Source organism: Leptonychotes weddellii, chromosome 7, assembly GCF_054177405.1.
Source record: "Leptonychotes weddellii isolate Sample4059 chromosome 7, ASM5417740v2, whole genome shotgun sequence".
Classification (NCBI taxonomy): Eukaryota; Metazoa; Chordata; class Mammalia; order Carnivora; family Phocidae; genus Leptonychotes; species Leptonychotes weddellii.
Genome location: NC_138375.1, coordinates 85825641 through 85853112, shown reverse-complemented (window position 1 = coordinate 85853112; position 27472 = coordinate 85825641). Strand labels below are relative to the sequence as shown.

At 40.0% G+C, this 27472-nt stretch overlaps 1 protein-coding gene across 5 annotated transcripts in view; it reads left to right on the top strand.

Annotated features, from left to right (window-relative positions):
* RASGRF2 (Ras protein specific guanine nucleotide releasing factor 2) overlaps positions 1-27472 on the top strand; it is a 235114-nt gene that overhangs the window by 39447 nt on the left and 168195 nt on the right. The gene's annotated exons all lie outside the window — the stretch shown is intronic.

The window sequence follows — 27472 nt, the reverse complement described above, 5'->3', positions numbered from 1 at the left end:
ATTTACTTGGGGGGCGGAGAGAGAGAGAGCATGAGTGGGGGCAGGGGCAGAGGGACAAGAAGACTCCCCAGTGAGTGCAGAGCCTGAAGCGGGGCTCAATCTCGGGACCCTGAGATCATGACCTGAGCCAAAATCAAGAGTCGGCTACTTAACTGACTGAGCCACCCAGGCCACCCCTAAGCGGGCCCAAAGTAATTTAAAGTATTTTAAAATAATGTGTATACCCAAAGTGGGGCTCAAAATCACAACCCCGAGATCAAGAGTCACATGCTTTATTGACTGAGCCAGCCAGATGCCCCTAAGGTAGCATTCTTGGACTCTCTGCCTTTTTGATTTGATTACTTACTCCTCTTGTCTCTTTGATCTTAGGGAGGGGGGACAGTCCCACTGCTGCTAGTCCCTCACTTTACTGCACACTCTTTCCCTCATTTTTGTAAATAGAACCAAAATTATCATAATCTGAGGTTCCACTTATTTCCTGTTGGCATCTTAACTGATGCGGTAGGGTTTCAGGAGGAAGCAAGATTCAGAGGCTGAGGTTTGTTCACTATTCTGATTTAACATGAAAGAACCAAGAAGGCTGACTGGGCTCTCTTTTGATATGGTTGGGGCAATCTTCACTTTCTGGTGATCAGGCAGGGAGCTTACTCCCATATACTGCTCTCATAACCACCTTCCTCCCAAAGCCAAAATTGTAATAGTTTTCATTCTGGGAACACCTGCTTATCCTTGTCAGCTGCTTCAGTTCTCCTCAGTTCAGTTTCTTTAAAGAGGAGCCCTCTATTTTTTAACATTTTTTTTTCTTTATTTTTTTTGTTTGGGCCTGCTGACAAACTTCTTGAGCTCTGTGCCCTGGGTTGGGAAAAGCAGAAAGGGGTTGTTTCATAACGACCTTCCTGCCCAAATCTTGGCATAAAATATCGGTTATTTTATTGTGTTCACAGATTCTTTGGGTCAGGAATTCAGAAAGGCCAAAGCAGGGATGGCTCTTCTCTGTTCCACAATGTCTGGGGCCTCCACTGGGATCATGGGGTACTTGAACATCTGGGCCTCCAATGGCTGGGATTGCAACAGCTGGGGCTGGAGGAGCCCCTTCTCAGATAATGCCTTGATTCATGTGGCTTATGCCCGGGAGGGGGTGGCCTAAGGAAGACTCAGTTTTGGAGCCCTGAGCCACCACATCAGAAATCTACCTACCCTGTGGATGCTATTCTGGAGAGAGTACATGTCTCTGTTATGGTTGAAAGTTCCAACTAAGCCATGACCTCAGTTTACACTTCCTTTTCCATTATGGAAAAAGCAGGACTCGCTTACTTTTGAACAACTTATTTAAAAAAATAATGTTGTAAATTAGGCTCTCATGCTAAGTCACTAGCAATAGTTTATGATTTTTTCCTGGTAAAAATACAAGCGTCAAAGGCATATCTGACTTTACCCAATACTGGTTTATCAAAGCCATGCAGACAGCTCTGATGCTGTGGGAGCGGTGTTTGAATACAGCAAGTTTAGTGGGGTAGCCGGTCTTGGTTGTGTTCTTCGCACCTATGCATGCTAGTGACTCATCAAAAAAAAGGCTTTGTTCAATTTGGATTTCTTTAATAGGGCACACAAAATACAGATAACTACAATCAGTAATGTTGTTGGCCAACCAAATTCAAACAGAGCTGCAGACCTGACCCCTATCATCTGAGCAAACAGATGAAACCAGGACGACATGCATAACTGGACATCAGCTTCTTGCTGCTGTACCTTGCCTCCGTAAATCGGGAGCTATGTACCTCAAATGTGAGGATCTGTGAGTTGTGAGAGTGGTGAATTGTTACATAGACGAGTTATGCACCAGTGAATGCTATCATAATTTTCCATGTTTTTTCTCATTTACCATTTAAATAGACTGGGCGTGTCTACCAGACTAAAGGATGCATGCAGCCTTAGTGAAGGAGGACTGTTCTGTAGAGACTGAGATTGAGATGATATTTGAGATCCAACAGGCTCTTTTTTTTTTTCTTTCTCTGTTGTTAGTATGCTTTCATTGCTGGGAAATGGAATTGCTAAGCAGCCAATAGCCTTCCAGCAGCAGTCTTTTTTATTAGATTTGTAAATGAAGCCGGTCTTTATTACATGAGTCTTCTCTACGATAATTTTTTTTAATAAAGATTTTATTTATTTATTTGTCAGAGAGAGAGAGAGAGAGCACAAGCAGGCAGAGGAAGAAGCAGGTTCCCCACTGAGCAAGGAGCCCGATGCGGGACTCGATCCCAGGACCCCGGGATCATGACCTGAGCCGAAGGCAGACACACAACTGACTGAGCCACCCAGGCATCCCTTCTCTACGATAATTTTAATCAAGGATAAGATACTCTGAACTAAGGATGGGTTTGAGTGGTGACTTTCCTGCCTGTAGGATTGTCACTTCCTTGAGGGCTGAGAGGAAAAGTTTCTCATCTTGAAAGACACACAGTACCCAGCGTCGTTTTGGTCATGTGGTAGACACTTAGAAATCTGTGTTACACAGAAGGGAAATACGGACTTCCCCCCATCTGCTGGTTTGAACAAGATCTTTGTCTTCTGTGTCCTTTTGAATGGTGACAGGATTGGTGGCCTCTAGGGAGTGGGTGGAAACTGTTCATACATTTCAGTTGAAAATGGATTCTTCTGACAGTTTCTCTATGAAGAGCCATCTCCATGTGGAATTAGACCACTGTAGTTTTTAGTGAATGACTTTGCACCAGTAGTCAGTTGGCAGGCTACTGTGTATATTCAGTGATATTCAGTGGAAAGTCTGTTTTTCAAAGGAGTATCAACCAACTTTTCTTTCTTCTAGTTTTGCTTCACTGAAGGAAGTATAGGTGGCATTTTTAGCATGTACTGCCCAGTTCCATTTATAGAGGGACTAGTTACCAATCATGTCAACTTTGTATTCAGTATTCAGGGCTTTCTCCAACCCCGCTCCCCCCACCCCCCCGCAATACTTCTAGTTATTTACTTGCTTTTCTTTCCTGCATTTGTGTTTGGATGATACTAAATTTAGTGCTATGTTTTGATCAAAGTATTTACTAACATAGCTAGATGGCAATTGAAATGCCATTCATTTGCTACCTGTTTTAAATGATTGATGATGAAGAAAAAAACTAACTGAGGGATAGTTAAGGAGAATCCAGACAGTAACTTGTGGGGACCTATCCATTTTAATATTTTCTTTTTTTTTTTAAAGTCAATATTAGAGTATCTTTTTTTTTTTTTTAAGATTTTATTTATTTGACAGAGAGAGACACAGCGAGAGAGGGAACACAAGCAGGGGGAGTGGGAGAGGGAGAAGCAGGCTTCCCGCTGAGCGGGGAGCCTGATACGGGGCTCGATCCCAGGACCCTGAGATCATGACCTGAGCCGAAGGCAGGCGCTTAACGACTGAGCCACCTAGGCGCCCCTCCATTTTAATATTTTCTGTGGCTCAGAGGCTGCGATTTTGTCATTGTGAAGGAGTGATTATATGATATTAAAATGAAGGGCCTATGATTACTACTGAATAAATTTGTATCTTTAAAAGAAGTAAAAAAATAACCCATCTCACTATACCTTTACTTAATAACAATCTAGATTTTAAAGTGCCTCAGTACTTATGGGATATCAAGACCATGTAAGAGTATACATTGTACAGATCTGGAAACTTTGTAATTAAGCCATTTCCCCCCCAGGATACTGCAAGATGTTATCTCACTAGACATGGTGAAATGGAGTTGCTAATAGGATTATCATTTTCCTTGACAGTAGATTATCACCTTTAATTACATTTATTATGACAGATCTGGCAAACAGAACGCCCTAACTGGCTTCAGTCATTGGACTGCTCATGGAAAAAAGTAGCTTTTTGGATGTCTTCAAACAGATGGAAACCATCAATGAGAGTCCCTTGAACTACTTTGTCCAGTGGACATGAATTTGGTCGAAGTAATTGATTACCTGTCAGAGGAAAGTAGCTATCTCAATTTTTTTTAATATATCACAAAGAGTTAGACAATTGTTTGTTTTTGAAAAAAAGAGAGGGCGGGGAGGGAGGTAGAGAGAGTCTTAAGTGGGCTACACACCCAGTGTGCAGTCTGACGTGGGGCTAGATCTCACAACCCTGAAATCATGACCTGGTCTGAAATCAAGAGTTGAACACTTCACAACCGAAACACCCAGGTGCCCCAACAGTTTTTTTTTTTTTTTTTAAAGATTTTTATTTATTTATTTTAGAGACAGAGCACAAGAGGGGGGAGCGGGAGAGGGAGAAGCAGACTCCCTGCTGAGCAGGGAGCCCGATGTGGGACTCGATCCTGGGACTCCAGGACCATGACCTGAGCCGAAGGCAGCCCCTTAACCAACTGAGCCACCCAGGCGCCCGAAAGTTTTTTTTTTTAATAAAGGAAAAGTAAGTTGGTTTGGATTTTAAGGTTCATTCATAAAAACAATTTTTTCAGCTTTATTGAGGTAAAATTGACAGATGCAATTATATGAAAACAATATGTTTTAATTTCAGGTATCAAAGTAGAAATCTATGTAACATAGGTCAGTTCTTAAGCTGAACTATAGACCTAAAGAAACAGACTATCTACTCTTTCTGAATTATTTTAGGAAAAAGAAGCCTATATTTTCCTCCCCAAACGGGCGAGCTGAGCCTTCTGACACATTTACCATTGTCTTAGGTCTTTGAAGAGAGTCTTAGACATAGCACTTAGCGGGCTTTGCCTAGAGAGTGCTCGTCTAGCCTTCGATCAGTGGTACTAATGAGGGTGCCAGTCACTTGTACATATCTTCTTTATTTATTTATTTATTTTTTATTTATTTAACTCCTTTAAATATTGCTGCCTGAAAGCAAGGTCCCTGCCACAGAGCTGTTGGTGGAATGACAACTGGGAGTTGACCTGTGTGCCTTGTGTTTGTGTTACTGTTGGCAGGAAGGCCTGGTCAGAGCCTAAGAGCATTTGAGATTCTCTGGAATGATTTGAGGCCTGTAGCCAGAATAAAGCTCTCGCTTGCTGCTGAACTTGTATACACAATGAGCAGTTTCCTGTCATTTAACAGGGCAGGAAAAGTAGTAATCACCTCCTGAGTTCTGGATGCACTTGGATTATAGGTCTCCTCCTTGATGAGAAATATGATAAGATGATAATATAAAACATGACTTTTGTTTTTGGTCAGTGATTGACTTACTGATCACAGAGTGGTCTTTTTCTTTAAGATCTTCTTGAAAACTTAATCTAATTTAATTTTAATTCCAGGATAGTTAACGTATGGTTATATTAGTTTCAGGGTGGTCTTTCTTTACCAGCGAGTTCCTAGACTCTGGGTGGGTGAGAAGTGGGGCTCACTACGAGGCTGTTTCAGGTATGGTGTGAGGGCCATGAGGCTGCGTGTCCAATAGTAACATTCTACCGATTGGCCTGTGAGGGAGAATCACCAGACACCTAATTACTTGGTCAGACCATTTAAAGCAGGTTCATTTCATGCCTTTTAATCATGTATTGTTCTTTAAAGGAGGTGGTCCTCTTGGGTGAACTTGGCTCGTTCCACAAGATGGTACACACAATTATTTAAATTGGTCATTTCCCCACTTGAAATGGTCCTGGAGAATTTACCATCTTAACAGCGGCAGGAGTCCCAGAGCCTGGGCAACATAACAAGTTCCAGGGAAACAAACATGGGAAAGATATAAATGCCCTGATTGAAATCATAATCTGCATAGATGGTTGTTTTCTCCATAATGTGACATCATCAGTATTGTTCTTTACTTATAACAGAAATGCAGTGTGTGCTGATAAATTTTTAGTCCCTGTTTTCATTTGCACTCAGCACCACAAAGAATTTAAGAACATTTTTGTCATATTCAAAAAAGGAACTTCTCATCCCTTACCTATCACCACCTGACCTCCCTAAGCTCACCTCTGCAGCCTTAGGCAACTACTAGTCTATTTTCTGTTTCTATAGACTGGTCTCTTCTAGACATTTTATATAAATGGAATCATGTAATATACAGTCCTTTGTGATTGGCTTGTTTCACTTAGCATAATGTTTTTAAGGCCCATCCATGTATGTATATAGCATGCATTAGTTCTTCATTCTTTTTTATGACTGAATAATACTCCATTTTATGGATATACCACATTGTTTATCCCTTCATCAATTGATATACATTTGAGTTGCCTCCAGTTTTTGGCTCTTAAAATAATGCCTTCTGTGAACCTTCATATGCAAGTTTTTGTATGGACACGTATTTTCATATCTCTTGGATATATACCCAGGAGTGGAGAGACATTGTATTTTGCAGTGTTTTTTTCGTTTCTCTCTGGAAGCTGGAGGGGATGCTTTCCTTGGTGATGGAGACTCAGGGTTGGAGAGAGCACTGAACAGGAGACAGGACTGTGGGTCAGAGTTCTAGGTCTGCCCCTTACTGGTCGTTTATTAGGAAATTCACTCCATTTCCTCAGCTGTAGAAAGAGGTTGTTTTTTATCAGGAAATCTTTAAGGTCACTTCCAAGTTAAAAAATTTTCCTGAGTGACAATAAGAGGCTTTCAAAATATGAAGGAAAATATTTCCAGTGAGATCTAAATAACAAACCACACCTCACTGAAGTCCCTAGATGTTGTTTTCTTTGCTTCCTAGTTTGAAAACAACTTGGACTTTAATATTTATTTATTTAGTTAAATGTTTGTGTGTTTTTCAGTAAAAGTAAGTAAATGCTCCTTTCAAAGACTGGATGAATATAGAACCAAAATTATTCAAATTTATATTACAGATATCTAACATTTTGTTGTATTTCCTGTCAGTTTTTTTCCCACTTTAGGTTGTTTTTTTATTTATTGAGGTATAATCATACTCAGTTCAATTTTTTGTTGAGATCCTGTCTTGATTACCCTCAGACTCATCTTGATTTCACTTTGATGCTTTTTATTCTGATTGAAGGACTTTTGAGAGTGGAAAGTCTTTTGGTATTGGAAGTGAAAAGCTGTTTCCAAAAGTGTGTTTCAGTTAGAGTAGTGAGTGGAAAGATTTGTACACAGTAGACAGACGTGAGGCTATATATGAGTTTGAAAATCAGTTTCATGCCACAGGGCAGCTCATCCATTTCCTCTTCCTGTATTTTGATTGATTTAGATGCCATCAAAATCACATGCTTATTTTTTTCACAATGTAATCTGTTTTTTTTTTATTTTTTATTTTTTAAAAGATTTTATTTATTTATTTATTTATTTATTTATTTATTTAAACAGAGTGAGAGAGAGAGAGAGAAGCAGTGAGAGAAGGAACACAAGCAGGGGGAGTGGGAGAAGGAGAAGCAGGCTTCCCGCCGAGCAGGGAGCCCGATGCGGGGCTTTCTCGATCCCAGGACCCTGGAACCATGACCTGAGCCGAAGGCAGTCACTTAACCAACTGAGCCACCCAGGCACCCCTTCACAATGTAATCTGTTCAAAACGTTTCTGATTGTATTTCAAATTAGCCAAGTCTTCCCAGAAAACATGCTCCCACGATTCTTTCCTGTGTTGGAAGGAAGGTTGTTGAACTTGAGCTTCCTTTTGCCTATTTACTGGTTTTCATACTCAACAATTTGAGAATTTACATTGACCATTTCTGGTTCTTGAGAGACCACTCTGTACAGTACAGGAGGCCTTTCTTCTCTGGGGCCCAGATAGTCCACTTTTTTTCTTGGACCTTTCCCAAGCTGAACCTTGAGGCTTCAGGGTCCCCTCCCTACTGCCACCAAGGCTTTCAGAGAGTTCCCCCATTTTTAAAAAACTTGCGCCATCTACCCAACTTATGCACAGTGGTCCTTTTGGTTATAGTAAATATTGTTTTGTATTTATTCAGTCAACATTATAGAGCACCTATTAAGTGTCAGGCATTGGCAGGCACTGGGATTAAAGAGATCCAAGTCACAGTTCTTGCTTTGATGAAATTCAGTACTGACTGCAGAATCCTTAAAAATCTGGCTGGAAAATGTGGAGAAATAAAAGTGCTAGTTTTTGTTGTTGTTGTTGTTTAAAAAAAACAAACCTCTGTTTTGAATGAATGTAGAGATTTCCTACAGAAGATTTATACAGCTGTCAGGTTAATCCTTATAAAACACAGCTTTCATTATCTCATGGTTCCAGCTCGAGAAAACATAATAAATCACTATTACCTATAGATTAAAATTTATTTGATTTCCTAATAATTCCTGCATCACTTTAAAATTAGATAAATGAATTGAGCCAAGCTTAGAGCGATTCCTTTTGTCCTCTAGGGTTTTCCCCAATAGACCATGTGTGGAAGAATATCCAATCAAATGAATAACAAAGCCAATTTATTAACCTGGGCACACCTCGCTCCTCGATGACGTGGGGCAATGTGACCTAAGCTTGACGTTGAATCTATGTACTCAGGGCCTGCAAATAAAGAGTGAGGCAAATCCAAGTTTATTATTGAAAATAGCTCCAAGTACATAAGTCCTTTACTTCTAAGAACTCATGCAGTTCTCATGATAACTCCTTGAGGTAGCTATGACACTTACCCATGTTTTTCGATGAGAAAGCTGAAGCATATAGAAATTAAGCAATTTGTGCAAGGATATGTAAGTTCGTAAGGGACATCGATGTGACCTAGACCCAGGGAAGCTGACATTAGGACCAGCAAAGCCCACTGTTAAGATCTGCTATGTCTCGGTGATGACAGCTAGCCTTGCTCCCTTAATTGCAGGTACAACACAAGTGGAAGTGTGACCTTTTGTTGCTCTTCAAAGCAGTAGCCACACCCACAGAGGAAGCCAGCCCCCTGAATGTCAGATGCTGAATGAGCAGGTCACATGCGCCTCGCTCATTTGGGAGGGGGTGACTAGGGGATGGAGGCAGCAAGAGTGTCCACATCCCTTGGCAGAGGCAGTAATGGAGAGGTTCTAAAAGGCCTCGAGCTTCCCCAGTGCCATCCAGCAAGAGACCTCTGCCTCATACTTGCCAGTCTGTTCCCACTTAATGTTTTCATACTCTGGACCATCCTTCTTATCTGGGACTTAGAGCCTTTGGGAGAGACTCAGATGTCTTTTGATCTGTTTGTGCAATGAACTTCATCTATGGTAAACACTCTCTAATAGGACAAAATCTAATAGTCATGGTCTGATATACAGGACCAACTATCTCAAATGTATATTAATCTGAAAAAATGAATGATGATGGTTTCTATTTTCATACAGCTTGTTTTAGCACTTTGACACATCTTGCCCTGTTATTTAATCTTACATTGTTATTTAATTGCTTTGCAAGTGCCTGATTTAGCTCTTTAGATAAATTGCAATGGCCTTAAGACCAGAATGTGATATATATTAAATACATATTGCATACCAGCAAGGTGGTTGATAAATATCTAATGGATTTCTTCCTCCCTCCTTCTTTCTCTTTTTCCCTCCTTCCCTCCTTTCCTTTTGTAGCACCTCTTATCTCTTAGGCCATTGATGTAAAGATTAGAAATGAGGAGAGGGCGCCTGGGTGGCTCAGTTGGTTAAAGCGACTGCCTTCGGCTCAGGTCATGATCCTGGAGTCCCAGGATCGAGTCCCGCATTGGGCTCCCTGCTCGGCGAGGAGCCTGCTTCTCCCTCTGACCCTCCCCCCTCTCGTGTACTCTCTCTCATTCTCACTCTCTCAAATAAATAAATAAATCTTTAAAAAAAAAAAAAAGAAATGAGGATAGAAATGGTTAGGGCAGCAGATAGGAGCATTATACAATTCAAGGACAGAATAGAACATGTAGACTTGATAATTTTTGGAAGTTTATTTTCTGGACATACTTATTGTCTATCCAGGGTCCAGCCCATCTGTTTCTTCCTTCTCATGTGGTATACCTCTGTAGTATACCTCTGAGGCAGAGTCCTGAGTTTTGGACTCATGCAGCCTGGTTAGCTTTGCCATATACAAAGTTTTCATGACAGAGAACAGGAAACAAAGTGTGGGTGGCTGAGTGTGAATCCATTACTACTCCTGGGCCTAGAGCTTAGGGCACAGATTGGGGGAGACCATTATGCCTCTATGAGCCTATTTCCTCATCTGTAAAATGGGACTAAATTGTGGGTCACTGTGAACATTCAATGAGAAAATGCAGAAGGTTCTTAGCATGATGCCTGGCATATGTTAAGCACTGAATAGATGTTAGTTATTATTATACCCAGCTGTGGTAGCACAAACATTCTCATATGCTGCCCAGGTTAAAGAAGCTCGCCTGTGAGTGTAAGCTCCTAGAGGTCTGGAACTACTCAATTGCTTGTAATTTCTAGTGAGATTCCACATATGGAGCCACTCTGTTGCTGAAATGGTGGTGTGAGTATTGTTCGATAGCTGTCAGGTCTGTCATACACAGCCTCACATCAACCGTGGCAAACAAGTGGAGCAAAGATCCCTAAAGAAAATGTAAAAAAAAGGTTTCAAGAAAACAAACTACCCATATCTTTTGCTCATTCTTGAGAATCTCAACCAACCGACGAACTCAAAATTCAAATAAAAATTGTTATGTACCAAGATGTTATGAGGAATAATTGAAAACCTAAATGTTTCAAAAATAGGCAGCTACATTAAGATAAACTGTAGTATAGCCTTTCTAGTCAACATCATACAGGCTTTATAAATGTTTACCACATTTTAAGTAACATGGAAAAATATTTTGGCTATCATGTGATGTGGAAAACACTGGAATAACGTTGCACATGCAGCATGAGCTCAACTATATGAGATGGTTTTAACTTTGGAGAATTTGAGAGAGGTTTAGTTGTTTTTTGAGGACTTTAGAGAGGCTGCAGAAATATAAAGCTCTAGCTAACATGCATGAGCATGTGTCAGTTCTCTTTTCCAGCACTGAAGTTTGGTATTCTCAGCCATTCTGATTATTGGAGGTTTGGGATTGTCATTTTCTTCTAAATGTCTGACAGCTATAAGCTCTCAGCTATCAGCAGATGAAGTGAAAATGTATTTTTGATATTAAAAATCTTTCTAGGGAAAGAGGCCCAGCAAAACCATCATTCATAGTTCACATTCAGGCAACGCTTTAAGCTCCCTTTCTAATCCTGTATTTAATAGCCAGGCATGTTCACCAGATGTTCCTCAACTCCTTTTATTTACATAAATGTTTCCAGCAATTCACTGTGGTTTTCTACCTATAAATAAATACATACCAAATAGCCTTCTTTTTTATGACTGTGCTTCAGTGTATTTATTTTAAAGCAGGAAAATGTCTAATAGGCCCTGAGTACTTTTATGTCTTTTCCACACATAGAACTAGAAGTCTTTAAAATGTATATTCTCATTATGCATAAAATGTATAAATAAGAAGATAGGGGTGCCTGGCTGGCTTGGTCAGTGGAGCATGCGACTCTTGTTCTCAGGGTTGTGAGTTTGAGCCCCACATGGGGTGTAGAGCTTACTTTAAAAAAAAAGATACTTACTCAGGGGTAACTACTGTTAACATTTTGGTATGTTTTCTTCCCCTTATTTTAATAATGCTTTTTCATAAATGTTACCAATTCTGTATTTATTCTCTAGCTTTCTTTTATTGCCTATCTTATTCATGTTGGTACATAAAGAACTCATCCTTTTAAACTACTTATGCATGGTATACTGTAGTTTACTTAGCTATCCTTTTATTGATAGACATATAGATTATTGCTTTTTTTGCTATTAAACAATATTGCAATGAACATACTTCTGTGTGCTCTTTGAGCACATGAGTGTTTTTCGAGGAAGTAGAATTACTCGATGGGGTGTGCTTTTACGTTTTCTAATTACTGTGTGTTTTCAGTATATTGCTTTATCCATTTACAGACATACACATATATAAATAGATGTTTCATATATTTATTTTTCTTTTGAAGTAAAGGACTAGTTGCTTTACTCTTTTGCTCTTAATATCACTTTTTTGTCTTATTAACATATCTTGATCTCTTTCCATGTCATATATTCAAAAGTAGTCTAGTGTTATAGGTGGTCTAAACTTTTGCAGGAGATCCACAGATACCTGGAGATATGACTGTAAACTTGCCCTCTAGCAACATAACTTTTTTTTTTTTTCAGAGAGAGAGAGAGTGGGTGGAGAGGCAGAGGGAGAGAGAGAATCCCAAGCAGGTTCCCTGCCCAAGCGCAGAGCCTGACCTGGGGCTTGATCTCGTGACCCAGAGATCATGACCTGAGCCAAAACCAAGAGTCGGATGCTTAACCGAATGAGCCACCCTGGTGCCCCCAGCAACCTAACCTTTAAAAAACTTTAATTTAACCGAATGAGCCACCCTGGTGCCCCTAGCAACCTAACCTTTAAAAAACTTTAATTTTGTTATTATTTTAAATTTTAGTAAAATTGCAAGAGTAGTACAAAGAACTCCTTATATGCCCTTTACCCAGATTCACTAGTTATGAACATTTTGCCCCATTTACTTTCTCTCTCTCTCTCTTTCTGTATGTGTGAACTCATAATTGTTCTCTACTGGAGGGTTAGTTTGATAAAAGCTACCCTGCCAGTACTAAAACCAGAAAATCATTCAGGATTTTAATAGATATTGTCAAACTAAGTCAACTCTTCTAAGTCAGTTTTTATCAATGTCTCTCACCAATATTGTATCGATGTTTCAGTATCTTCTATGTTCAATAATACTTACATTGTAAAGCTGTTTTCAAAGTACCCTACCTGATGGATGAAAATGTTATTTCAGTATTTTAATTGGCATTTCCCTAAGGTTTAGTGAGGTTGGGAATATTTTCATTCCATTGGAAGGTTTTATATTCTTTTTTTTTTAAGATTTTTTATTTATTTATTTGAGAGAGAGAGAGCACAGAGTGGGCGAGAACATGAGTGGGAGGGGGCAGAGGAAGAGGAAGAAGCAGGCTCCCTGCTGAGCAAGGAGCCTGATGAGGGCTAGATCCCAGGGCCCTGGGATCATGATCTGAGCCGAAGGCAGATGCTTAACCAACTGAGCCACCCAGGCACCCCCGGAAGGCTTTATTTTCTAATTTGTAATTTGCATACTTATAGTTTTACCTATTTTCCTATGGGTTGTTTTTCTTATTGATTATGCATATGAATTATAATTAATTGTCAGCTATTTGTATCACAAATAACTTCTCATAGTCCATCTTCATCTTCGCTCATCTTTTACCCTACAAAAGTGTTAAATTTTTTTTTTTTTTTTTAAAGATCTTATTTATTTATTTGACAGAGAAAGACACAGCGAGAGAGGGAACACAAACGGGGAGTGGGAGAGGGAGAAGCAGACTCCCCGCCGAACAGGGAGCCCGATGCAGGACTCGATCCCGGGACTCCAGGATCATGACCTGAGCCGAAGGCAGTCGCTTAACCAACTGAGCCACCCAGGCGCCCCCAAAAGTGTTAAATTTTTATGTAAACTTTATCTACCCTTTATGTCTCTTGCTTTTTATGCCAGTGCTTTTTCTAGGTATAGGTATTAATGTCTTTTTTTTTTTTTTTAAGAAATTTGTTTCACACCCAGTCTCTGAACTCTGTCTTCCCTGTGTTGGGCAGCAACTGAAATGTGCTAGTGTGTTATTTTATTGCCTGCTTTGACAATATGTAAAATAAGAAATATTCCTAGGAATATTCTTGAATATATTCTTAGTGAGCATGATAATTAATTAATTGACTAACGTTTGAAATTATTTTTATTTTAATTTGTTTTAGTTCCAGTTAGTTACCATACAGTGTTATATTAGTTTCAGGTGTACGATACAGTGATTCAGCACTTCCATACATCACCCTGTGCTCATCATGACAAGTGAACTCCTTAATCCCCATCACCTTTTCACCCATTCCCCACCCTCTTTCCTTCTGGTAACCATCTGTTTGTTCTCTATAGTTAAGAGTCTGTTTCTTGGTTTCTCTCTCTCTTTTTTCCCCCCTTTGCTCATTTGCATTGTTTATTAAATTCCACATGAGTGAAATCATATGGTATTTGTCTTTCTCTGACTGACTTGCTTTGCTTAACATTATAATCTCTAACTCCATTCATGTTGTTGCAAATGGCAAGATTTCATTCTTTTTTGTGGCTGAATAATATTCCATTGTATACCACATCTTTATCCATTCATCAATTGATGGACACTTGGGCTGTTCCCATATCTTGGCTGTTGGAAATAATGCTACTACAAACATAGGGTGCATGTATCCCTTTGAATATCTTTTTTGTAAATACCCAGTGGTGGAATTACTGGATCATAGGGTAGTTCTATTTTTTTTTTTTTTTAAGGAGCTTCCATACTGTCTTCCACAGTGGCTGCACCAGTTTGCATTCCCACCAACAGTGCACGAAGTTTCCTTTTTCTCCACATCTTCACCAACTCTTGTTCCTTTATTTTTGATTTTAGCCATTCTGACCAGTGCAAGATGATCTCACTGTAGTTTTGATTTGTATTTCCCTGATGATGAGTGACGTTGAGCATCTTTTCATGTGTCTGTTGGCCATCTGGATGTCCTCTTTGAAGAAATGTCTGTTCATGTCTTCTGCCCACTTTTAATTGGATTATTTTTTTGGGTGTTGAGTTTTATAAGTTCTCTTTTTTTTAGGTTTTAAAAAGTTTATCTTTTAAAGGTTAACATGTGCATAAAAGGAAACTGAAAAACACAAGAAGCGAAGAACAAAGTCATCCATAATCTCAAGCAGTTTATAGTTTGACTTCTAGGTCCCATGTGTGTATATACACAGCTAAGCATTTTAATGTAATTAAGATCCTACAATTATGTATCCTGCTTTTTTACTCACCATGAATATTTACCATTTTAAAATCTCAAAATTAAGAGTATTTTGATAACCAACAATACACTACACCAACTCAATTTGAAAGGAAAAAATATAATCCTGCCTTTCTCAGCAGCAAAAATTTCATAAAAGACAAAAATGGCAACAGGCCTCTAGATAAAGATATTGGCAAAGGTACAGTTAAAATACTGCATTCCCTCAATGTTCACTTAAAAACGAGACATAAAGTAACAGAGTGCACAATGTATAATGCTTCTAAAAGAATTCATTATCCAATCTATACTGTTCAAATATTAGCAAGGAGGTATGTTTCCATTGAATCACTTAATGTATTCCTATAGTACAGCCAAAGGAGATGCACACACATTAACAGTTATCATTAAAATGTAAATATGAACAAATCTGCATACATCTTTCCCTTTATATTTCCTTCTGCCCCTCTGCTGCCAACCTAATGAATAAGTCCAGACGTACATTTCTCAGAGACAGCTTAACAATTCCATGTCCAAGATGTTTCTTTCCTATTAATTATAACAAAAATAAACTTATACGTTGGTTAGTTCACTAGCTGTACATTTCATCATACTTTATCACTGCAGGACATCCAAAAAGCTTAGATGTTACAAAATAATGAACCCTGTTCACAACAAACACAGGTACTTTACAAGAACGCCCATATAGACCTATGGTTATAACCTGTCTTCTAGATACGGGGATAGTAGCAAAAAGCCCTTCCCTTCCTGAGTTTTATAAGTTCTTCATGTATGTTGGATACTAACCCTTTATCGGATTTGTCGTTTGCAAATATCTTCTCCCAATCTGTAGGCTGCCTTTTGAGTTTTGTTGATTGTTTCCTTTGCTGTGTAGAAGCTTTTTTATGTTGATGAAGTCCCTATAGTTTATTTTTGCTTTTGTGTTCCCTTGCCTCAGGAGACAGATCTAGAAAAAAGTGGCTGTGGCCAGTGCCAGAGAAGTTACTGCCTGTGCTCTCTTCTAGGATTTTCATGGTTTCAGGTCTCACATTCAGGTCTTTAACCCATTTTGAGTTTATTTTTGTGTATGCTGTAAGAAAGTGGTCCAGTTTCATTCTTTTGCATATTGCTGTCCAGTTTTCCCAACATCATTTGTTGAAGAGACTTCTTCCTCATTGGATACTCTTTCCTGCTTTGTTGAAGCTTAATTGACCATATAATTGTGGGTTTATTTCTGGATTTTCTATTCTGTTCCATGGATTTATGTGTCTGTTTTTGTGCCAGTACCATACTGTCTTGTTCGCTACAACTTTGTAGTATAACTTGAAGTCCAGAATTATGATGCCGCCAGCTTCTTTTTCTTTTTCAAGATTCTTTGGCAATTCGGGGTCTTTTGTGGTTCCATATAAATTTCAGGAGTGTTTGTTCTAGTTCTGTGAAAAATGCTGTTGGTATTTTGATAGGGATTGCATTAAATGTATAGATGGCTTTGGGTAGTATAGACATTTTGACAGTATTTGTTCTTCCAATCCATAAGCTTTCCATTTATTTGTGTCATCTTTAATTTCTTGCATCAGTATTTTATAGTTTTCAGAGTACAGGTCTTTTACCTCTTTGGTTAGGTTTATTCCTAGGTATCTTATTATTTTTGGTGCAATTTTAAATGGGATTGTTTTCTTAATTTCTCTTTCTGCTGCTTCATTATTGGTGTATAAAAATGCAACAGATTTCTGTACATTGGTTTTCTATCCTGTGACTTTACTGAATTCATTTATCAGTTCTAGCAGTTTTTTGGTAGAGTCTTTTGGGTCTTTTTTTTAATTTTAATTTTAATTTATTTATTAGAGAGAGAGAGTGTGAGCAGGAACACAAGCAGGGGGAGTGGGAGAGGAAGAAGCAGGCCTCCCGATGAGCAGGGAGCCCGATGTGGGGCTCTATGCGGGGCTCGATCCCAGGAACCTGGGATCATGACCTGAGCCAAAGGCAGATGCTTAACGACTGAGCCACCCAGGTGCCCCTTGGGTCTTTGATATATAGTATCATGTCATCTGCAAATAGTGAAAATTTACTTTTTCCTTACCCATTTTGATGCCTTTTATTTCTTTTCCTTGTCTGATTGCTGTGACTAGGACTTCCAGTACTATATTGAATAAAAAGTGATGAGAGTGGACATCCCTGTCTCGTTCCTGACCTTAGGGGAAAGGCTCTCAGTTTTTCCCCATTAAGGATGATGTTAGCTGTGAGTGCTGATTATTAATTTAATTGTTGAGTGTTCCAGCTCAAATATTTCATAATTTATTTAACTTGTCCTCTGTTGGTGGACATTTTATTATTATTAATGATGCTATGAGCATTCTTGACATGCCTTTGTATTTCTCATTATTTCTCTAGCATAGATTTCCATATAAAACTGAGACTACTTTAAAGTCTGTGATGCAAATTGTCAATTATCTCCACAAAGATTGTAACCATTTTTATTTCGATCAGCACATTACACTTCCTGGTTCTGGATTTTATTATTTAAAAAAAAATTGCAATTTAAAAAGATGGCCTTGGGCACTTGGGTAGCACAGTTGGTTGAGCGTCTGCCTTCGGCTCAGGTCATTATCCTAGGGTCCTGGGATTGAGCCCCACATGAGGCTCCTGGCTCAGTGGGGAGCCTGCTTCTTTCTCTCCTCTCTGCTCATGCTCTCTCTTGCTATCTCTGTCTCTCTCAAATAAATAAATGAAATCTTAATAAATAAATAAATAAATAAAAATAAAAAGATGGTCTTAATGTACTAATACACATTTCTTTTTCATATTTTCATATACTTGTGTTATTTTTTTGTTTTTGGTTTGTAGGTGTATGAATATTCTGTTCCTTTTCCAACATTTGTATTAGGGTATTTGGCTTTTCCTTATTGATTTAGAAAACTTCTTTATATATTACATATATTAATTAATCCTTTTATATTATCCAGTTTTTACTTCACAAGCATATGTCATTTTGGATATATACTATGATCGTTATTATTTGATTATCATTGTTAGGGCTTCCAGTGTTGAGGTTTGCTCAATGAATTTAAGTGTTAATAATTATTGCTGAATAGTTAGCATTTAAAATATAAAAAATGAGGGGTGCCTGGGTGGCTCAGTCGTTAAGCATCTGCCTTTGGCTCAGGTCATGATCCCAGAGTCCTGGGATTGAGCCCCGCATTGGGCTCCCTGATCCGCGGGAAGCCTGCTTCTCCCTCTCCTACTCCCCCTGCTTGTGTTCCCTCTCTTGCTGTGTCTCTCTCTGTCAAATAAATAAAATCTTTAAAAAATATATAAAAAATGAAATAACAGTTCAATTGATTTTTTGGTCACTTTTGCAACATTATGAACCCAGTGCTTCTGATGAAAAACCATCAATACAACTGTGGTTCCTTGTTAATTTGATATGTGTAACTGATGATTATCAATATAAAACTGGTACAATGTCATAAAAGACTTTCCTTCTTAAAAGGCACTAATTATTTCTTTACTTAGATATGTATTTTCTTTTATTCCATTTTGGTAAATTCCATGCAATAAAAATTGAGATATTGAATAACAGTCAAAACAGTGGTCTAACCATTGTTTATATGCCTCTTCTATTGCATAACTTTTGCGATACCTTCTATTTGCATCCCTTTTTAAACACCACTGAGAGATGGACAACTAGTGACAGCATCTCATTCCAGTTTTGGAAAGGTCTCCTAAATCTCTAACTTTAACCTATTTTTCCTCTTTGTGTCTTCTGGAGCCACAAAGGATAAATCTCAAGTCTATCTCATTATCCACATTTCCTCTGTCCATGTTTTGGCATAACCACAGTCCCTCTTTGACAGAGCACCTTAAGAACAGGCTTGCAGCAAGCAGTCTGTAGGACTTGTCTCTGTGTCAAAGTATTTTCCTAACTACCCTGGGTAATAACAGCATACATTTTTATTGTATATACCTTCTGCATAAATGAGAATGTGGTTGGCAAATGGACAATAAATAAAATCAGTGGTTGAAATGAGAAAGTGATGAGAATGGTATGAAGTAAAGGGGCTTTTGGGGTTTCATTATTTAGAGCTGGTGAAGTTAAGAGTTCCAGATTAGTTTGTGAGAGGCCAGGATGGAATGGATATTGGCATGGTAATAAAGTTTCGTCATCTCGCTGTGAGAGAAGGCTGTGACAATGGTGACTGAATTCTCAAGTCTGCTCAGTCAGTGGCTCTAGGCTGACCAGAGTTAGATGTCTCTCTCTCTCAAGAGATTAAGTAAATGGGAAGGCTAGAGGTGGGGTGAAGTCAGTCACATAGATCAGATGTTATCTTCAACAATGTCCATCTCTGTCTGGAGTGATAATGCAAAAGAAAGACAGGAACTTGTGTGAGACTTAATGAAACATAGAGAGGAATCATTGTCTCTCCCTTGCCAGTCAGGGATGATGACTTCAGCCATCATGCTTCCCTTTTCATACATTTCAGTATGCTTGGTGATTTATGGGAGCTCAGATCCCTTGGTCGATGGAAAGTTTCTCTGTTCCAATTTTTATATGATAGCCTCTTGAAGATTTGAAGAGCCACCAAATATATCAAGTTCTTTTAGCCATCCTTAAAATGACAGTTTTCTGGCATCTTGTCTTTGTCACTCTTAAATGAGTACAGTTTAATTTAACTCTGTTCTTTATGAAATTTGGAAGCCAGACACAATGTATTTTTGTTATAGAAAACCACAGTAGGAGGCAGTTAAACTCTTACTCCTTGAGCTGGTTTCTAAGTTAAATTCTTGTTCAATTAAAACCTAAAATATGTCAATAGAAGAATATATTTTGAGTCAGTTCTTAAAAACTGATATTACAACTTAGTGTGGATTTTACTTTGTCATACTCATAGTTTCAAGTTCACAGTCAGTGCATTGGCTTCTGTTGGGACAAATCATTAAACAAACTCTTGCATGTCATTGAAGCTTCAAGCTCCTCTCTTAAGTCTTTGGCAGAATTAAGGATCTTTTCATCACGAATATCAAACAACCACAAAAAAAAAATTCCACAAGAACAAAACAACCAACAACCACCACAACAAAAAAGGTATGACCTCTTCTTAATTACCAAGTACCCAGTGTGCTGGCTAATAATTGTAATACATCCGTTTCTTCTTTTTCCCCATGCACTTTTATCTGAAAAGAACAGTGGGAAAAAGGGAAGGGACATTTGAATTACCCAGATTTGTGGATCTGGACCAAGTCCAGTGTCCTAGGCAGACTTGAGATGACAGGTTCCCAAGTGAGATTTGGCAATTCCACTCCCACAACAATGATAAGATGTGCTTCATGCCTCTCAAGGTACTTTGATATATATGATTGCATTTGATCTTTACCTTGGGGGTTAGTAGGAGAAGTGGCCTTGTCTTCACCTTGGTTCAAGAACAAAATGAGCACAAGAACTTACCACAGTTCATACTTCATCTCCAGAGGCAAGAGGAAAAACCTGATGTCCCACCTTCTAGCCGGGGCTCTTTCTGCCGAATCGCACTGCAGGCTCAGATGCTGGGGTGTATCTGTGAAGTCGGCTTGCACTGAAGTGAATATGCCCATGGCAAGGTCTCTGAATCTCAGCGTTAAAAAGGAAGTAAACCAATAGGGAGGAGGAAAGCCTTCAGCATCTTAGATCTTTGTTTCTAAGAACACCTGGAGGAGGTAGTTGGATGATTTGACATATGTTTTAACAATGAAGAGCTTCACCATATAACTGTGATATGAAAAGATGGAGTCTCTAAAGTAGTTGGGAAACCAGCCTCCTTTCATTTACACAGAATCTTCTTTGGAGCTAAAAGTGCCTATGGGATAGAGCTGTGGTAAAGAAATGATCCCAGGAGATAAAAACAATCACCAAGGCAGGCGAGTGAAATGTTTTCTCTCCTAGATCCGCTGGAGCTGGGTTAAGGGCATAAAGCTTTAGACTTCTCTTCAGTTAGTGCCCCACCGGCTGGCACAATGGTGAGCAGATGCTGTGGGCGGAGAGGTACCTTACAAGTGACATCTCAATGACAGGAATACCAGGGAGTGACAATTTGAGGAGGAGAATGGTATCAAGAAACATGAAGTATTGGGCGCCTGGGTGGCTCAGTTGGTTAAGCGACTGCCTTCGGCTCAGGTCATGATCCTGGAGTCCCGGGATCGAGTCCCGCATTGGACTCCCTACTCAGCGGGGAGTCTGCTTCTCCCTCTGACCCTCTTCCCTCTCGTGCTCTCTGTCTCTCATTCTCTCTCTCAAATAAATAAATAAAATCTTAAAAAAAAAATAAACATGAAGTATTTCCCCCTTTTTTATGTCCACCTAACTGTTATTTTCCATCTGTCTTCTGATTTCTCATGCTAGGGCCATGGCAATGTGGCAGATTTAGAAGGATCTGTCTGTGCCTCTAGGGCTCGGGGATGGGCTACTTTTCTCTTCGAAGGGCCAGTCATATGCTAGGAAAACATTATTTGGAGTTCCTGTGCATGTTAGAGATAGCTCATTGTCAGGTTGGGTGAAGTTGAGCTCCTTAGAGTCAAAGGGAGTAGTATAGAGCACATAAAGCTCAATTGCATCAGTATAGCAAGTGTTTCGGATGTATTTCATTTCCACTCTACAAGCAGTTACAGAAAGAACGAGAAAGAGCAGGAGGTATTGAATCACAGGAAGAATAACAGGACTGCATACTTTATTATCACTATGGAAATGGACCTAGACTGCTGTACACAGCTTTCTCTCTACATCCTGAAGCACTTGGAGTCTCCCCTTTGACTGGATGGCCATAGCAACCCATGAGGGTAATGGGGAGAAATACACTCTATGCTGCAAAGGGCCACCGAATAGTATTGTTCACATTCCCAGGGACTCAGAGGCCAGACCCCAAGGCCTGGTGAGGTTGGAGAGCTCCATCCCATGTTAGATCCTTGCTGTGATCCCAGAGGCACTGCCCCCCAGGCTGCTGGCCATCAGGATCCCTAGTCCCATGGGTGTAAGTCACCCATCCAGGGACAATTTGGAAGGCACCCATTCCTTTATCCATCCTGTGTCTGACTTGCAGGGTCATTGCTACTGGGAGGCCCGGAGGAGAAGACCACCGTGGGTTCTTGCGGGGCATCTCCTATCCCTCCTCCTTGGCAGGGGCAGTGGGAAAGGGATACCAGGAGGATTTTCTGACTCCAGTGGCTGAAGACAGAGGGTTGGTGTTGGTTCTCTTAATCTAAAAGTGAAAAATTTCAAGAATATATGTAGTAATTTAAAATCCTGCAGTACCATCCAAATAATAATAGGCATGCAACAGCATTTTTAAAAAGAAGTTATTTTTCTGCTGTATACTTTTTAAAAAACCACGGTAGTTTTTAATCTGCCTTGAACATCACTGATTTGACCAATGTAATTTACTTTTTCTAGATATATAGGTTCTATTATAAAGATGTGAACATAGTTTTTAAAATAGGTGTCTTTATTGTTGATTATATAGCTGAATGTGTCTGTTGTAAGTGACTCCAACAATTTAAAAATGGAATGAACATATTTTTTTTTTTTGGCTATATAGCTGTATGTGTTTATTGTGGTTTGAACAGTATAGAAATGTAGAAAGTGGAAGTGGTCCTATAGTCCTATTCCTCAGCAATTGCCACTGTTAGCTATAAATTTGTTTCTAACTTGCAGGAGGTTAAGGGCGAGAGTTTTAAGTGAGCTTGTGTTTTCATATTGGGTTACATTTGTACTCACTGCAAAAACACATAACATAAACAGCAGCAAACCCATTATAATAACAACCAGAAAAATGAAAATTCATACAAAGCTACAAGAGATACCAGAAAGACCCCGAACATTTAAATGTGCTAGGTCTGTTCATTATGTTCTTTCTGGCATTTTTATGGTCATTGTAGGTAAGAGGTAAGACTCTTTGGTGAATCTGCCAACCTATGGTATCTGTTCTTACTGCTCTCCTGGGTGTTTGTGAGATCATCATGGTGTTCTGACTTTCCATACTTAGGATAAAAAGATATATTGGTAGTTTAAGCAGTCTTTTTAAATCCCTTCTCTGGATGGCCACCTGGATATGATTATAAAGTCATGAAATTTATCATCACCTGTGGCTGTTTGAAACAAATTTGTTAGTTTAATTAGCCCTCATGTTTCTTTACTGATGATTATTCGTTTATCAAACAGTACTGGGGGCTTTGTGCGTGCCTAGCACAGTGCTAGGATCAAGGGTACAAAAGGACCAGGATGTCAGGAAAGAGAGACACACAGGAGGACAACTTGAAGGTGATGTGAGAGGGTACACGGTGTTACTGAAGCCCAGAGGACAGAGTGACTCCTTCTTGCCAGAAGATACCGGGGAAGGATTCTTAGAGGACTGACATTTCGGTGACATGAGTCATGAAAGTTTGGTAAGAACCTGTAGGTGGAGAAGAGGCTGGGGAGGAAAGAAGAAACGAGGTGCGTCAAGACAAAGATACGCTGAGAGAGAGGAATGAACACTTGCGAAGCGCCTACTGTGCCAGACACTGCGCGTCAGCTCGTTTGATCCTGTCAGGTCTACGCCATCGTCTGCCGAGGAAACTCAGGCTCAGGAGAGTTGTGTGACTTGCCCAAGTTCTTGAATTACCACCTGGGGAGTCAGGATTCACACCCGGAATTCTGTCAGTAAGGTGAGGCTGAGGAAAGAGCTTGTCTTCTGGTGGGAGCGATCCCTCGGTGTGGCCGGGGCGTGGCATGCCGTGAAGGAAACAGACAGAAGCAAGGTGAAAGATGGAGAATGGAACCGATTAGGGAAGGGCATTTTCAGCCTGCAGAAGATTGGCTCTTAGTGTTTGAGAACACCAGTAAGGGTTTGTAAGCAGACATGGGAAGCTTGATTTATCTTTTAGAAAGATTCTGGCCACCGTGTTTTGGATGGAGGGAGTTGGATAAGACTGGAATTGGGGTCGCAGATTGATCTGCACTACACTTAGATGTGCAAAGAAAATATTTTTCTAAATTTGACCCGACCTTCTCCTTAAGACCGCCTCTCCACTTAATAAGTGGAGAAAAAAGAAGCTACATTTCGTTGAGAGTAGGAAACTCAGTCTGCTCCAGTAATGTGGAAAATCTCTTTTCGTAATTCGTTTTTCTCTCTGCACCCCACTGAGACGGCGTCTCAGTAAATGGGAGTCTCACATGGCCTTGAGGGCGCGTGTGTGTGTGTGTGTGTGTGTGTGTGTGAGTCACAGGTCGGGGCAGCCCTTGCTGATGCCGACTGTGGTCTGGAGGTGTTCCCGCTCTGCCTGGGCCACCTGTTGGCAGCCGTTGCTGAAGTTCATGGCTGCTCTAACTTGCAGTCTGTTTTCTCCCAGGTCAGTCAGGGCCTGGTTGTCCGTATTGCCTAAGTGGTCCCACCGTGGCTCTTGCTCGGCCTTTATACCCCTTACCTTATCCCACAGGAAGTTTTGATAATGCCCTTCCCTCCGTGGTCCTCCACAGTGTCCTTGGGACTGTCCACACTGCTTAGAAGCTAGTCAGGCTTTGGACAGCAAACCTCAAAACTTGGGCCTTTTTTTTTTTTTCCTTTCTTAAAGATTTTATTTATTTATTTGAGAGAGAGAATGAGATAGAGCATGAGATGGGGGAGGGTCAGAGGGAGAAGCAGACTCCCTGCCGAGCAGGGAGCCCGATGCGGGACTCGATCGGGGGACTCCAGGATCGCGACCTGAGCCGAAGGCAGTCGCTTAACCGACTGAGCCACCCAGGCGCCCCCCCCCTTTTTTTTTAAACACGCAACTGCTGTGACACCAGATTTGCTGATTTATGGGGTATGGTCATCACCTATATGCAGTCACCACCCCATTTTGTCTTGAGAGTGGGGGGCGGGGCATGAAGACGTTCTGTGAGGTCGCATCCTCTAGATCCCTAAAGGGAAAGTGATACAGAAACTCCTTGGCCTTTGGTTTTTGTTATCAACTCTTTTAACTCCTTGCCCTCTTCTGGGATTTTAGCCCTGAGTGGGGAGAAGCTGTACCATGTGTGTCTCGTCTCCCGATTTCTCTATTTACCTTGACCACTTCTTCTCTCCACACTTCTCCTTGTGTCCCCACCTCATCGGGACTTCTCTAGGTCATTCTGTCTTCCTTCGGGAAGTGCCTTTAACCTTCCACTTTGGGCTGTCATAGTGGCCAGGATACAAGGAAGGAGAGAGGTCAGCTTTAGATAAAGGAATTTCAAATGAATTTCAAAGCTGTCGTATTTGTCACCTGATGGTAGAGCTGCTACAGTAGTCTAAGTGAGGGATAATAAAAGCCAGAAGAGAGTCCTACGAGCGAGCCTTAGTGAAACCAAATGTGGGAGTGATGAGACGGAGAAGTTGAAGATGACTTTGTGGTTCCTAGTTGGGGCAACCATTGAATAAAGATTCACTTGACAGAGAAAACACAAGAGGAGAAGGAATAGTTGTGAGGGCAGAGGGGAGGAGGAGGAGGTTTGGGGGATGGGAAGAAGAGAGGGAGGGCAATGAATTCAGTTTTGGATCTGACTGAAATGCTGTCTAATAGGAGAAATATGGGGCTGGCACCTGGGAGAGAATCTGCCTGGAGAAATGGGTTTGGGAAACAGGTGAGAATATCTAAGAAGAAAAGGAAGAGAAACTCACTGTCATTGTAGATGCTAAATTTAAAAACATAAACAAGGTCATCACTGTTTCAATTCTTCCTTGCCTTTCACAGTGACCCAGTACTTTGGAACCTCTCCTCCAGGTTCCTGCACCAGACAGCTCTGAGGTCACAGGGTACTGTCAAGGGTATCTGCTGCTACTTCTGATCCCCAAGGGGACCTTTAAAGTGCCAGGCCTGACACATAGATCCATGGTATACCAAGTTCATATCAGAATGAGGCCAGAATATTCTACACAAAGAAAACTTTGATGAGTGGTTAAAAATGAATAATTTGCAGGTACATGCAGAGGCACTGTTTAATTTTTTGTAGTTGAGCTGAATTTGTTAAGTGAACTCCTAGAAATATAACATGTACTTCTCAAAACCATCATCATTATGCCTGACACATGGTCTAACCTTTGGATGTCCTCTGCTAATATAATTGCCTTGCTGTCTTTGAAAGGTGGCTTTTAATTGGGTTTCAGAGTAGCAGTTGCTGTCGAGATGCTGGTTGCAGTCTTTCAATAGATTGGGCCAGTTCGTTAAGCGTTTCCTCTCCCTGGTCTGGACAGCTGAGCTTGGACAGTAGCCAGCAGTTACTGAAATGCCATCACTTACAGGATTGACCTTTAAGACACTGATTTGTTATATTACCGAGTTTCGATTTTTTCCTCTCAAATTTAAATGGAGCTTTATTGAATACAGTGCTAAACTCAATTCTTCTCACTCTCTGTGGCCTTTTCATCAGGTTATTTCCCCCCTGGCTCCTAGCATTTAGTCCTCTGGCTGGACAAGAGGTTTAAGAACTAAAGACAGCTTGCCATTTACGGGGCTTAGCACAGTCCGTGGGAAGTGTGGTGGATTACTGCGCAGGCATGACTCAGAGTCCTCACTGGACTGGTGATTTACGTACAGGTAACCCGAGAAGTCTCTTAGCCAGTTTTCTTCTTTTGGGTGATATTGTGCTGAAAATTCTTTTTTTTCTTAAGTTTTTATTTTAATTCCAGTTAGTTAACATACAGTGTTATATTCGTTTCAGGTGTACAATAGAGTGATTCAACACTTCCATACATCACCCTGTGCTCATCACAGCAAGTGCCCTCCTTCATCCCCATCCTCTATTTCCCCCATCCTCCCACCCACCTCCCCTCTGGTCACCATCAGCTTGTTCACTGTAATTAAGAGACTGTTTCTTGCTTTCTCTCTCTCTCTCTCTCTCTCTTTTCCCTTATGCTGGAAATTCTTATCTCTAGGATTATTGTCCTGAAGGTTTTTAATTCATTTGAAGAAAATGAGTACATAACTGTCACATTGAATAAACAAAAGCTTGGGGATGGGGGTGGGTGGGAACGTGGGATGACAGAAGGAGCTCTGTGTTTGGCTTTGGCTCTCCCTTAGAGCAGCTCTGTGACCTGGTTCTTTTTATGCCCCAGGAAGACGTCCTGGGCAGGTCCAGTGTATTTTCTGATCATTTTCGTATAATAAAAAGCTCTCCAGTCACATTTCCTTTCCAGACAGTCTCAGTTTGGTAATTAATATGTCTGGCCTCAAATAGACTGGTTTAAAGTGAACGCTTCTCCCCTGGCACAGATTTCAGATTCAGTTTGTCACATTCTACCAAAAATAAAAACTCCTGATATTTTTATTGGAATACATTGAAATTATAGATTAATTTACTTCTTAGAGGTGATAAACACATTTTCTTAGACTTAGTCTTCAGTTACTCGTATTTGTTATTGCAAATGCTGTGTTTTCAAAATTAAGCTTTGTGTTTGTCGATATTATACCAAAGGGCAATAAATTTTTGTGTATTGATTTTGCACTTAACTATTTTGTTCAGTGTTCTTATTCTAATAGTTTTTCAATGAGCTTTTAATATAGACAATTACATCAGCTGTGAAAATGATTTTTTTCCCTTGCTTTCCATTTCTTGTGCCTTTTTTCCTTTATTTTTCTATATTGCCCTCCAGGCAGAATTAGTAAATAGAAGTGTCAATAACTACCATCTTTTTCTTATTTTTGATTTTAGAAGGGTTGCTTGTTTTTTTTTTTATATAAAATTATTTATTTGAGAGAGAGAGAGAACACACACACACACACAC